Source organism: Rana temporaria, chromosome 10 (assembly GCF_905171775.1).
Source record: "Rana temporaria chromosome 10, aRanTem1.1, whole genome shotgun sequence".
NCBI classification, from domain to species: domain Eukaryota; kingdom Metazoa; phylum Chordata; class Amphibia; order Anura; family Ranidae; genus Rana; species Rana temporaria.
Window position 1 is genome coordinate 70,262,135 of NC_053498.1, and position 14,932 is coordinate 70,277,066.

The following is a 14,932-nucleotide window of genomic DNA, read 5'->3' on the forward strand; positions in this document are numbered from 1 at the left end:
TTATTGTAGAAATCGTTTTAACATTTCAAGTAGGGTTGTCCCGATACCGATACTAGTATCAGTATCGGTACCGATACCAAGCATTTGCCCGAGTACTTGTACTGGGGGCAAATTCTCCAATGCTTCACCCGATACCTGGGCAGTCGGCATGATCGGTGTGGCGGGGGGAGTTACAAGTACCGATCTCCCTGTATAGATTTGAATAAAGCATGACAGCTTCTCCCCGGACCCTCAGAACCCCCCCCCTCCCTTTTAGCTTCTTTAGTGAAATCTATACAGCGGTGATCGGTGCTTGTAACTCCCCCTAAAGCCGCACTGATCGCCGCTGACTGTCCCTGTATCCTCCTCCAGTTCCCCCCATCTGTGCTGCTCTCCCCCTCCACACTCCGTGTCCCCCCTTCGTGCTGCTGCTGTCCTCCTCCGCGCTCTGTGTCACCCTCCTTTCTGCTGCTCTCCCCCTCCGTGCTCCGTGTCCCCTCTCCGTGCTGCTGCTCCCCCCTCCGTGCTCGGTGTCACCCTCCATTCTTCTGCTCTCCCCCTCCACGCTCTGTGTCCCCCTCCGTTCTTCTGCTGTCCCCCTCCGCTCTCCATTTCCCCCCTCCGTGCTGCTGCTCTCCCCCTCCACGCTCTGTGTCACCCTCCATTCTTCTGCTCTCCCCCTCCGCGCTCTGTGTCCTCCTCCGTTCTTCTGCTGTCCCCCTCTGCACTCCGTGTCACCCTCTTTTCTGCTGCTCTCCCCCTCCGTGCTCCGTGTCCCCTCTCCGTGCTGCTGCTCTCCCCCTCCGTGCTCAGTGTCACCCTCCATTCTCTTGCTCTCCCCCTCCGCGCTCCGTGTCCCCCTCCGTGCTTCTGCTGTCCCCCTCCGCTCTCCATGTCCCCCCTCCGTGCTGCTGCTCTCCCCCTTCATGCTCTGTGTCACCCTCTGTTCTTCTGCTCTCCCCCTCCGCGCTTCATGTCCTCCTCCGTTCTTCTGCTGTCCCCCTCCACGCTCCGTGGCCCCCTCTGTTCTTCTGCTGTCCCCCTCTGTGCTCCATGTCCCCCTCCATATCCTCCTCCACCCCGTCTGTCCTCAATCTGTCAGAATGGAGAGCGGAGGTAGGTGCCGCTAAACCCAGCTCCTACCTTTTCCAAATGAACAGAATCACTGACTCTGTCCATTCATATAACTGAAACATCGTAACCTGTGTATACGCTGCTTCCGTTTATGAATAGAGAGGAGCCTCTGTCTCCTGTCTATTCATTTTCATTGCAGCTGAGGCTGCTGGGAAAGGGACTGGGGAATCTGTGCCCTTAGTACCTTTCTCTGTCTCAAAGGGGAGATGTCAGAGGTCTGTTAAGACCCCCGATACCTCACCAAAGCTCCCTAACAGGGCTAAAAAAAAATTGCAATAAATAATCAAAGAAATTAATTGTAAAAAATAATAAAAATGTAAATAAAAAACACACTGACACCACCCCAACCCCCCCCCCCCATCCCCTCCACATGACATAAAAAAAAGTATCGGTATCGGCAAGTACTTGAAAAAAAGTATCGGTACTTGTACTCCGTCTTAAAAAAGTGGTATCAGGACAACCCTAATTTCAAGTATGAAACATTTAATTAAACATGTATTGGACATTGATTCACAGGGTATTAATCTATAGAAATCATCCAGATATCAACTGACTAGTACACAACTTTTATCTGGAGCTCAAAAGCTCAGAGGTAATATTAAACACATGTAAAAATGAAAATCTGTCAATGTGAAAACCAAAAATACCTGTCAAGTCAAAGAAAAAAAGGATTAATAGCAAAACTGATACTCATGTAATAAATGACAATTTGAATAAAGAAAGTCAATTGCATTTGAATGTCTTGACTTGATATGCCTGAGCTATAATATGTCTTTCTGCTTCAATGTTGTAAATCATAAAAAAAATATATATTGCACTGAGCTTTTGGGTTAGTAGTTCATGCAGTTCCCACACCAAATCTACACAGTCTTCCAAAACATAAATTAATACAGTATATAAAAATAAACCATCAGATGAAAAAAAATCAATAAATGCAAAAACATCTATATCACATTTCCACAGTAGCACTCAAAAAATATTTAGACCAAAATACAAATGAGATCCAAATGTATGTGAATGTCTATAAATAAATGAATCGTGAAAAAATATAATCCAATTCCACACAAGTATAAAAAGCAGTAATTTTGAAGAGTGCAAAAAAATATGTCTCTTTCAAACGCCACACTTTGTTCAGTTGAAGGCTCTGCGCTGCGTTCTCACCACTCCTCATCACTCGCTAGACGTCAGATCGCCATCCCAGACTCAGCATACAGTTGTCATGTAGCCACTCCCCAACTCATTTCATCACTTCCGACTTCGTCGCAGGGGGTCAACTGAAGGAAGTGTGGTGTTTGAAAGAGACTCTTCGATATAGTCTGAGCTTATTTTGCCAAACACGAGAGTGAATGGCAACAGCATTCGGTGAGCGCTTTTCTTGACCACTTTAGCCCTGAGCCTCTTTCTGAAAGTTGGTGTTTACAAGTTAAAAACTGTTTTTTATTTACTTAGAACCCCCAAACCGTTATATATATGTTTTCTAACACCCTAGAGTCAATGCAATACTTTGTCACACCGTATTTGTGCAGCGGTCTTACAAGCGCACTTTTTTTTGAAAAAATAAAGTTTTTTGAGTTAAAAAATAAGACAACAGTAAAGTTAGCCCATTTGTTTTTTTTATATTGTAAAAGATATTTTTACGTCGAGTAAATTGATGCCCAACATGTCACCCTTCAAAATTGCGCCTGCTCGTAGAATGGCGACAAACTTTTCCCCTTAAAAATCTCCATGGGTGATGTTTGAAAAAGCCTACAGGTTGCATGTTTTGAGAAATGCCGCTTATTGGACATTCCGATATCAAAACCGTGGATTTTTTTTCCGATGGATGTTCGCTCAAACTTGTCTTGCACATACACGGTCACACAAATGTTGTCAAGAATGCGGTGACGTACAACACTATGATGATCTGAGAAAAATTAGGTTCGATGATTCCGAGCATGCGTCAAATTGATTCCAAGAATGTGTAGAATTTCCGACAAGAACTTTTGTTCTCGGAAAAATTGAGAACCAGCTCTCAAACATTTGTTGTCGGAAATTCCGACAGCAAATGTCCGATGGAGCATACACGGTTAGATTTTCCGACAACAAGCTCACATCAAACATTTGTTGTCAGAAATTCTGACCGTGTGTACGTGGAATTACAGTGAAAGTCTAGTATGAGAATTATTGCTCTCGCTCAAACGATCGCGGCAATACCTCACATGTGTAGTTTGAACACTGTTTTCATATGTGGGTGCTGCTCACGTATGCATTCGCTTCTGCACGCGAGCTCGCGTTAAAAAAAAAAAAAAATTCGCATTTATTTTACTTTTTTTTTTACACTGTTAAGTCTCGTACCCATGATCAGTCCATCCAATGAGAATGGACCGATGGACCGTTTTCATCGGTTAACCGATGAAGCTGACTGATGGTCCATCGCGCCTACACACCATCGGTTAAAAAAACTATCGTGTCAGAACGCGGTGACGTAAAACACAACGACGTGCTGAAAAAAACGAAGTTCAATGTTTCCAAGCATGCGTCGACTTGATTCTGAGCATGCGTGGATTTTTAACCGAGTTGGCTTTTTTTTTAACCGATGGATAAATAACCTATGGGGCCTACACACGATCGGTTTGGACCGATGAAAACGTTCCATCAGACCGTTATCCTCTGGTTAACCGATCGTGTGTACGATGCCTAACTGTCACTTTTATTCCTATTACAATGAATGTAAACAAAAAAGCATGACAGGACCTTCTTAAATTTGAGATCTGGGGTCAAAAAGAAAAATGTCTCTAAGGCCGCGTACACATGACTGGCCAGTTTCCGCGGACATGTCCCACCGTGTGTACGGCCTAGCGGACAGGTTTCCAGCGGACAAAAGTTTCTTAGCATGCTAAGAAACTTGTCCGGTGGAAACCTGTCCGTCGGACATGTCCGATGGTTAGTACACCTAACCATCAGACCGAAATCCCCTGCATGCGTCGAAGTGATTCGACGCATGCGTGGAAGCATTGAACTTCCTGGTTTGCGCACGTCGCTGCGTCATCGTCGCCGCCACGTCACAGCGTTTTCTGTCCACGGGGATTTTGGTCTGATGGTGTGTACACACATCAGACCAAAATCTCCCAGCAGACATGTCCGATGAAAACGGTCCGCGGACCGTTTTCATCTGACATGTTCGGTCGTGTGTACGGGGCCTAAGAGCGATGGACAGAAGTGATGTTTTAACGTCGCTTCCGCCCTGCAATGGTATGGAGACGGGTGGGGGCCATCTTCCCCTCACTCATCTCCATACCACACAAGAGAACAGACACGATCGCCTCCACCGCTACAGACGGCTCCGGTAAGCGGCGGAGGGCACGGCGGGAGTGAGGGGCCCTCTCCCACCGCCAATAAAAGTGATCTTGTGGCGATTCCCCCGCAAAGACCACTTTTATCTGAAAGCGGACCGCCTGCTAAAGAAGAGGATACCGGGTTATGGTAGCTAGCTGCTGCCATAACAACAATATCCCTTTTCAAAGTACCGACGTATAACGACGGCGGTCGGTCCGTAAGTGGTTAAGGCAGTTGATCCCCCTATTCATCACAGGTGGAGGATAGCAATGTATATTCACATATATTTTTCTGTGGAATTGGATTTTATTTTTCCACAATTGGTACCGCAGTGTAAAAAAGGTTAATGGGGGTAGTTACTGTCAAGGATCAGTTGGGATTGGGTTAAAATATTAAAAGTGTTAATAATTTGGTTAAATATTGATTTGGTTACAAAATAAAAATGGCTGTTGTGGCCAATTTTCTCCAATTCACTGTGTCGGTCTCATTACTGGGGTAAACTGGTTACGGGAAAGTGGGGGGTAAAAAAGGGGAAGTATTTAATGGAGGGAGGGGGTGCATAGAGAGTGGCACATTGGAAACTACACTAGTCAAGAAAAGCCCGGAGTAAAAGCACAAGGAATAAACGTAGGGCTGGCATGACTGGGGTGGAACCAGGGCAACGGAGGGTTAAGACAGCAGGAGAGCTCTCAGTCTCAGGGGAGTGGCTGGAGGAGCAGTCCGGTGAGGGGGCGGAGCCTTATATATAGGGGGCGGGATCGGCGCCAAAAACCACAAGCAGGCAGAGTGAGAAGAGGGAGGCAGGATTTCCCACCCACCCTCCCTTGTTTGTTTTCTTTTTGTTGTGTGGTGCGTTTGTTTTCTTTTCTTGCAGGTATAAGGACGGGTTGTCACGACAGCGGAGGCGGTGTCCTTGGTCCTTGACGGTGACAGTGAAATGATGGAATGGAAATGGTTGGGGGGCTCATCGATGGGATGGCCCCCTATGGTGGTTATTGCAGTGGAACGGTGTCTGCTGCAATACGGTTACGGTGCACTGCGGGTTAAAAAGGGGTCTCAGAGCTGGGTCGGCTGGAGGCCTGGGTTATGGTAATTGGTACCGCAGTGTAAAAAAGGTTAATGGGGGTAGTTACTGTCAAGGATCAGTTGGGATTGGGTTAAAATATTAAAAGTGTTAATAATTTGGTTAAATATTGATTTGGTTACAAAATAAAAATGGCTGTTGTGGCCAATTTTCTCCAATTCACTGTGTCGGTCTCATTACTGGGGTAAACTGGTTACGGGAAAGTGGGGGGTAAAAAAGGGGAAGTATTTAATGGAGGGAGGGGGTGCATAGAGAGTGGCACATTGGAAACTACACTAGTCATGTATATTCACATATATTTTTCTGTGGAATTGGATTTTATTTTTCCACAATTTATTTATTTATTTATTTATAGACAGTCACATACATTTGGATATAATTTGTATTTTGGTCTAAATGTGATTGAACAGTGCTCCGTGAGACGTTCAAAGCTTGGGATATTTTTATAACCTAACCCTACTTTAAACTTTGTATCTCTTTCAGTCCAGGGCTTCAGTAAAGGCTTGGTCATGAAGGCAGCCTCGCCAAGAAATTTTTCCTCAGGTGTCAGGAGGTTTGCCAGAATCTGGGCCTTAGGCTTTGAAGGATCTTTGTTGGCATACTGCCTAGTACAGGTTTACCCATACTGGGTTGGCAGGACCACTAAGGATAACTGGTTCCATGCCCCTTATATTGAGATACATTGAGCATGCTCACAAGCTACAGCTTTGCTTAGGCTGTTGACCAGCAGGACGTAGATATCATCCAAAATCATTGCAGGATGGTCCATTACTGCTAGCCAACTGGCTTAGGACATGGTTCCTATGACAGCAGTGATAAAGCACTCAACTAGGAGTGTGTAGACTTTGTGGGCTCCTGCTAAGAGGGTGCCAGGAATAGTTATTACAGTGCAATACAATGTGAGTAGAGCTGCCCCTTTTTCTTTTTTTTTCCAAATAACAGTTTTTTATTAGCCACCTGTGACACAGAAAAAACAATACAGAACTTCAGCAGAACAATAGAGTAAGCAGTGCATATAACAGTGCAGGGAATCACAAGGCAGACAACAGAGATAGCTCGGTAGTTCCTCATATTAGCAGCTTATTTTCAAACACAATCTGCTGGAAACATTGTCAAAATATATTTAAAGGAAAACCATGGGAGAGAGAGAGGGAATGGAGAGAAGGGACAGAAAGGTGGTGCAATAGGGGAAACAAAGAGAAGGAACTGCAGATATAGAAGGAGTAGAGGGGAATGGGGTAAGAGGAGGCTCGGTCAGTAGCTCAGGGCGGGTCCTCATGTCGGCGCCACTCCTACCAAATCGTGTCATGCATTTCCAATCTATCTTGCAATCTGGCTGTCATTTTTTCCATCAACTCTACATCTTTTATCCTAGCGTAAAAGTCTACCTCAGATGGAGGGGATAATCGCTTCCAATGGAGGGCAACCAGGCACCTCGCAGCTGTCAAAACATGTCTCAGCAGTTTTATGGAAATTCGCTAGGGCGATACCCCTAGCAGGAATAGTTTCGGGGATCTGGGAACCAGCACTCCTAGGAGACGGGACAGCAGCTGCTGAGTGTCCGTCCAAAATGGTACTATCTTGGGGCAGGTCCAGTATATGTGATACAGGGTTCCCTTGGCTCCCTGGCAGCGCCAACACCTATCTGAGCTGGATGGGTAAATAGCGTGGAGAACATCCAGTGTCAGGTACCAAAAGCAGGGAATTTTGTAAGCATTTTCCTTATAGAGTGTGAGAATTTAGTAGTTGGTACACATCTGATATCAAGCCACGGCGAGCAGATCCCTCTAACACCAGTTTTTCTAAAGAAGTTGGCGCTGAGAATTGGAGCTTCGGGGCAAAGGATTGTGCAAAGTGTCTTATCTGCAGATACCCATAGAACACCTGGCGGGACAATTCAAATTTCTTTTGTAAATCAGAGAATGGGAGCAGTTTGCGGGTAATAGGGTTCACCAGGTGGCCGAAGTGGAATAGGTCTTGCGTCGCCCAGGGTGACGACATCTGGTGAGTCAGACCATCAGGCATTCTAGGGTTGTACAGGAATCAGGTCAAAAGAGACCTTTCCGAGCCCAGGTTATGCGCACGGGACAGTCTACGCCAGATCGTCCGGAGATGGAGCATAGGGCTCAGGAGCCGGCCTGGGTGCACCTTCGCGTTCCAGAGCAGGCTATTTGGGTGTGTGGATGCAAGCCATATTTTCTTGATTTCCGTCCATTTGTTGTAGGACCGATGGGGGAACCAAGAGGTGATAGCGCGTAACTGGGTTGCCTGGTAGTACTTGAGCAGATCGGGGAACCCCAATCCCCCGTCAGAGCGAGACGCTGTCAGAACCATTCGGGATATCCTATGCCTCCCATAGTTCCAGACAAAGCGCACCAGGTCCGCCTGGAGTCTCCGCAAATCCGTATATGGGACCGGGATGGGCAATGTCTGGAATAGATAGAGAAGTTTGGGGAGGATGGTCATCTTCACAGAGGCCCCCTCCCCAGGAGGGAAATGTGATGGGCCCTCTATTTCTCTAATGGACCGAAAGAGGGGGGCAAAGTTAGCCTTATATAAAGTGTCATAGGACGGGGTAATCTGGACCCCCACGTATTTCAGGCCTGTAGCCGTTCAGTGGTAGGGGAAACACTGTTGCAGGTGCCGGACCTCCGCGTCAGGGATGTTAATGGGGAGAGCTACTGATTTAGCCGCATCTATTTTGTAGCCCAATAGGGACCTGTAAAGATCAAGTTCCGTGTGCAGATTGGGCAGCGAAATTCTGGGCTGGGTCAGAGTGAGAATAACATCGTCCGCAAAAAGTGCTAGCTTGAACTCCTTATCCTGTACCGGGATTCCGCAAACATCTGGGTTCCTACGAATGGACGCCGCCAGCGGCTCGACACATAGCGCGAACAATAGCGGTGACAGTGGACATTCCTGGCGGGTCCCATTGGCTATCGGGAAGGGGGGGGACTGTGCGAAAGAGGTCTTAACCTCTGATGTAGGGTTCGTGTAGAGGTGTTGGATGGCCTGCAAGAAGGGGCCACATATGTTTTAGCGTGGCATACAGGAAAGGCCAGCTGAGGCGGTCAAACGCTTTTTCCGAATCCAAACTGAGGGCCAGTGATTCTAGGCCGTCCCTGTTTGCCACATCCACCAGGTCAATAACCCGTTTTGTGTTATCCGCCGCTTGACGAAGAGGGACAAAGCCCACCTGGTCCTTGTGGACCAAGGAAGGGAGTATCACATTCAGACGCAATGAAAGGAGCTTGGTAAATATTTTTAGGTCAGAGTTCAATAGCGCTATTGGCCTGTAGCTAGCACAGGGAGGGATCCTTATCAGGTTTGGGGATCAGCGTAAGGAACGATCTCTGCATATCCGAGGGGATGGGGGTTGCCTGAAGCAGGAATGCATTAAACAACTTGCACATATGCGACAAGAAGGTGGGGAGGAACGTCTTGCAGTATTTATATGGGAGGCCATCCGGACCGGGGGATTTATGTGCAGGCAAAGTCTTAATGACAGCTGTGAGTTCCTCCACCGATATGGGAGCATTAAGGGAAAGGAGGTCCGATGCCTGGATTCTGGGGATTCCGCTGCGTTCCAGGTAGCGGTGCAAACAGTCGGTCAGGTCAGGGGATGGAGGGTCATGTGGGATTTCGGGAATAAATAAAAAAATAAAAAAACAAATTTCTTCATCAATTTAGGCCAATATGTATTTTGCTACATATTTTTGTAAAAAAAAATCCCAATAAACATATATTAGTGTAAAAATTGTATCCGCGCTTAGAAACTAAAACAAAACAGCAGCTGTGCACTATAACCAAGATACCAGGCACAAACAATATGTAAATTAAGAGTGCAGTGCTAAAAATATACTTGCAATATATAACACAATGCATTTAATAGGTGCAAAGATTGATAAAGTGCATTCAGTGCAATCAATAGTGTATGAACAATATAGAAAATCAATAGCAAAATATTGCATAAAAAATTAATATTAAAAAATTAACCACTTGAGGACCGCTTAACGCTGATATACGTCGGCAGAATGGCATGGCTGGGCACAAGCCTGTACAGGTACGTTGCCCTTTAAGTGCCCAGCCATGGGTCATGCGATCGGGTAACAGGAGCTGAAGAACGGGGAGAGGTGAGTGTAAACAAACCTTCCCCGTTCTTCTCTGTGGCTTGTCACTGATCATCTGTTCCCTGTCACAGAGAACGACGATCAGTGACATCACACATCCAGCCATGATCCCCTACAGTAATGCCACGTACACACGGTCGTTTTATGTGATGAAAAAAAATGACGTTTTTAAAAACGTCACTTTAATTGACCGTGTGTGGGGGAAAACGTTGTTTTATGTCTTCTAAAAAACGACCAAAAAAAATTGAAGCATGCTTCAATTTTATGTTTCGTTTTTCAAAACGTCAACTTTTACTTCACAGAAATTGACCGTGTGTAGCAAAAACGTCGTTTAAAACGACGTTTTTTCATCCGCGCATGCCCAGAAGCTACTTATGAAGCAAGCTTCAATGGAAAAAGTGGTGAGAACGTAACCTCGCTTTGCTAGAACATTGTGAGAAAAACGATGGTGTGTAGGCAACTTCGTCTTTGAAAATTGAAGTTTCAAAAACGTCATTTTTTACTTCACAGAAAATGTCGTTTTTTTTCATCACATAAAGTGATGGTGTGTACGGGGCATAAGAAACACAAATCAGGGCACACCTAACCCCTTTAGCGCCCCTAGTGGTTAACCCCTTTACTGCCATTGTAAATTCACAGTAATCAGTGCATTTTTATAGCACTTTTCACTGTGAAAATGACAATGCTCTCAAAAATGTGTCAAAAGTGTCCGATGTGTCCGCCATAATGTCGCAGTCATGAAAAAAATTGCTGATCGCCGCCACAAAAAAAAACAATGCGCAAACCAATCAATAAATGCTTATTGTGATTTATTTATTCTTTACCAAAAATATGTAGAAGAATACATATCGGCCTAAACTGAGGAAAAAACATTTTTTTTAATATATTTTTTGGGGATATTTATTATAGCAAAAAGTTAAAAATATTGCATTTTTTTCAAAATTTTCGCTCTATTTTTGTTTATAGAGCAAAAAATAAAAAACACAGAGGTGATCAAATACCACCAAAAGTAAGCTCTACAGTATTTGTGGGGAAAAAAGGACGCCAATTTTGTTTGGGAGCCACGTCGCACGACCGCGCAATTGACAGTTAAAGCGACACAGTGCCGAATCGCAAAAAGGGGCCAGGTCCTTTACCTGCATAATGGTCCGGGTCTTAAGTGGTTAAAATAAAGCATGTACTAATTAAAGTGCAATAAGTGTCACCTGTTATGTGCATTGTGTTATATATTGAACGTTTTTTTTAGCGCTGCACTCTTTATTTACATTAAGCATATATTGATTGGTTTGCGCAAAAGTTATAGGGTCTACAAAATAGGGGATATTTTTATGATTTTTTTTTTCTTGTAATGGCGGTGATCAGCGATTTTTTGCGGGATTGCAACATTGCGGCAAACAGATTGGACACTTTTTTGGGAACCAGTGACATTATTATAGTGATCAGTGCTAAAGATATGCACTGACACAGTATAAACGACACTGGCAGGGAAGGGGTTAACATCAGGGGTGATCAAAGGTTAACAGTGTTCCCTCAGTGTGTTTCTAACACTAGATCAGAGTGTCCATGCCTGACAGCATGGCGATCTGCTTGTTACATCAGGCAGACTGCCATTCTGTCTCTGTGGGGAGCGATCGCGGGTGGCTGGCGGACATCGCGTCCACCGGGCCCGCTGATTGTCTCCCCCTGTGGCCAATCACGGTGCGACCATGGCCCCGTTGGCACACGTGTGCCCCCCAGTGACTATTGACAGAATTACGTACAGGTACGTGATTATGAGCAATAGAACGGCCTTGCCGCAGTATATGTATGGCAGGCGGTCGGGAAGTGGTTAATGCATTCTGTGCATTAACCTCTTGACCACTGGGCACTTAAACCCCCTTCCTAACCAGACCAATCTTCAGCTTTCGGTGCTCTCACAATTTGAATGACAATTACTCAGTCATACAACATTGTGCCCATCTGAAATTTTTGTCCTTTTTTCCCCACAAATAGAGCTTTCTTTTGGTGCTATTTGATCGCCTCTGGGTTTTTTATTTTTTGCGCTAAAAAAGAAAAAACACTGACAATTCTGTAAAAAAAAAAATCTTGTTTCTGTCATATTAGCGGGTATTGCGGAGTATTGGCGGTATTGCGGAGTATGGGGGGGTTATTGCAGAGTATGGGGGGGTTATTGCAGAGTATGGGGGGGGGGGGTATTGCAGCGTATGGGGGGGGGGGGGGTTATTGCAGCGTATGGGGGGGTTATTGCAGAGTATGGGGGGGTTATTGCAGAGTATGGGGGGGGCTATTGCAGAGTATGGGGGGGTTATTGCAGCGTATGGGGGGGTTATTGCAGCGTATGGGGGGGTTATTGCAGAGTATCGGGGTGTTATTGCAGAGTATGGGGGGTATTGCAGAGTATGGATTTTATTGCAGAGTATTGCGCAGGGATGGATGGCTGGATCTGTGACTGCATTTGTCACAGATCCAGCCACAGCAGCTTCTGCTGCCTCCGCTCTCCCCCCTCTCCTCTCACACTGTACCGATCGGTACAGAGAGGAGAGGGAGGAACCGGCGTCATGACATGACGCCGGTTTGTTTACAAGTGATCGCTCCGCTATCAGCGGCGATTTACCTCGATGTGTGATGCGCCGGGTCTTCTAGACCCGGCGCTCACAGATGATTCCGGGAGCGCGTGAGTGAAGGATTCGGGGAGGACGTCCCAGAGACGTCCTCCCAGAATAACTCCACCGCGCTGTAGACGTCTTTTGTCTATGGCGCGGTGGGGAAGAGGTTAAGATAAATGCCTTCTGTGTGCAGGGGCCCCTCTCAGTCCTCCTAATATTTACCTGAACCTACTCTCTATCTAGCGATGTCTACAAGTCCCTCGGCCATCCGGGACTCTCTCTCCTCATTGGCTGAGAGACAGCAGCGTCGCAATTGGCTCCTGCTGCTTTTAATCAAACTCAGTTAGCCAATCAGGAGAGAGAGGGGGCGTGGTCACCAGCAGCTCCTTGTCTGAATGGACACATGGAGCCGCAGCTCAGCTCGGGTGCCCTTATAGTAAGCTGCTTGTTGTGGGGGCACTCAACAGGAGAGAAGGGCTAGGAGCTCCAGCCAGGAATCCGAGAAGAGGAGGATCTGGGCTGCCCTATGCAAAACCATTACACAGGGCAGGTAAGTATGACCTGTTTTTTTATTTTAATACAAAAAAAAATAAACTTTACAATGACTATAAGCTCTGTTTTCCTGGCATTTACTTACAGTGAAGTCTTTTTTCTTTCTCTTTTTTTTTTTTTTGTTCTTTTTTTTTTGTTACTGCAGCAGACACCACCTTGGATCAAATGCCTTTTTGATCAGTGTGGTATTTATGTTAATATCACTACATACTGTATTCATACGATGTTGCTTTGAGCTGCTTTTTAGTTCCCCCTTCTCTGCCTAACTATCTTCATTTGGATGGAATACCATATAACTACCACACCAATGATTCAGTACAATAAACTATTCCGCTAGTAGATGTGCAACAATTTCTGAATGCAGGAGACTATAATGTCTGTGTATCAACATTTTCACCCAAGAGTCACACATTTTTCTAATGAAATCTTAAGTGAAAAAACATTGTAAATCTTGGGTGAAAATATTAACAATCAGACCTCCTATGCATTTCATTTATATTGGCTATTGCATGCTTTACAATTTATGGTCCCGTGATCATGGCTTTAAATAATTATTTAAATTTACGATCAATTTACATTGATGTCACCCTCAGTGTAACCTGCACTAAAATACCGGTAGTTACCTTCATCACCATTTCTTCACTGTGTGGCCACGACTGGGTCCTGTAACTTGTGCAGACTTGCTCTGCTATTCCCTTTACTCCTATGGATGGTTTGTAAAGCATTGCAAAGAGAAGTAAAGGTAGGAGAGGAAACAAGAGAGCCTGTCCAGGGCCGCATTGGATTTTCCTTGCTTGAGGGCCGCATCGGATTTCCTGACTTGAGGGTCACATCGGATTTCTGGCAGGACCAACAGACACATTGTGCAAGTATTGCCTAAGACCTAGAAACCGGATGTCTTTTAGTCTTGTTGGGAGACTATAAATATTACCCTAGGTAGGAACCCATGAGTAAGTCGCGTGCCTGTGACGCAACGCGTAGGGAGGAGCCTGCGATCGAATCCGAGTGCATCGGATCGAGCTGAGGAAACAGCATACTGAGTGGTGTTTTCATGCTTTACTGAAAGCGGGGATTCATGAGTGCATATGTCAATGCTCTGATTACATTTTTGATCTGTCATCGAATATTGCGCAATGAGGTTTTTCTCTTTTCTTTCATGCAATCCCTGTCTGTGAGTGCCTGTATCATCTGATCACAGCGGTGGAGGGCTGGATTAGCATTCAGGTTGAAGAGAGTGATTTTTTCCCTGCATGGAATCCTGCTAATCACTGTGCACTAATTAAGGACATATTAGTAATTCACAGTTTATGGAGTGTTCTCCCTGATTAGTTTTCTTTGTACGTTTTATCACCTTTTAAGTTGATATTAGCGCATCTATATTTTATATGTTTCACTGTTTGGATTTGGTATCACTCAAGATAGCAGCTATATTATTTGGTTTTTTATTTAGGTGCACGTGGAATTGATTATTTAATTAGCGCTGTAGTATATTTTTCACATTATAAATATTACCCTGGGCCCATTCTGACCGCTGCAGTGGTCAATATTTCTGGTAAGCGGACTACAATACCTCATCACTCTGGGTGCCTCACTTTGGTGGATAAAGATCTTTTCGATTATTGTGGATGTCACATTTTGAATACTGCATAGGCGATTTTCACTGGACTTTATCTTTCACTCTTTGAAATTTTTTATTTTTCACTATGGACTACACTTATCTATTATTATCATTATCTTTTATATCACTATTCAATATGAACTTTGGTTTCTTTTGCACTATTGGGATTTAATTCACATGTAATCTTCATATATGCATTGCTCTTTTTTACTTACCTAGTTCATTCAGAGGTATTTTCATCAATCACTAATAGTTTTTGCGCCGTACCTCTTCCTTTATCACTTGTCTTTTAATTTGTATCTGCATTTTTTTTGGTACTTGGCAGCATTCAAACGTTATTGTTTCTGCGCAGTGTTTTTTCTTATTAGAAATGTATTTCTCTGAGAAAGTTTTTCCATGGTTTGTAACTTGTCTGGATAGCTGGGGCTGCAAAAGTACATTCACCCTAACAGTGATCAAATATTTTCATCTGTTAACTTTACCATTGAAATTGTTTTGTTCTATAAGTGCAAAT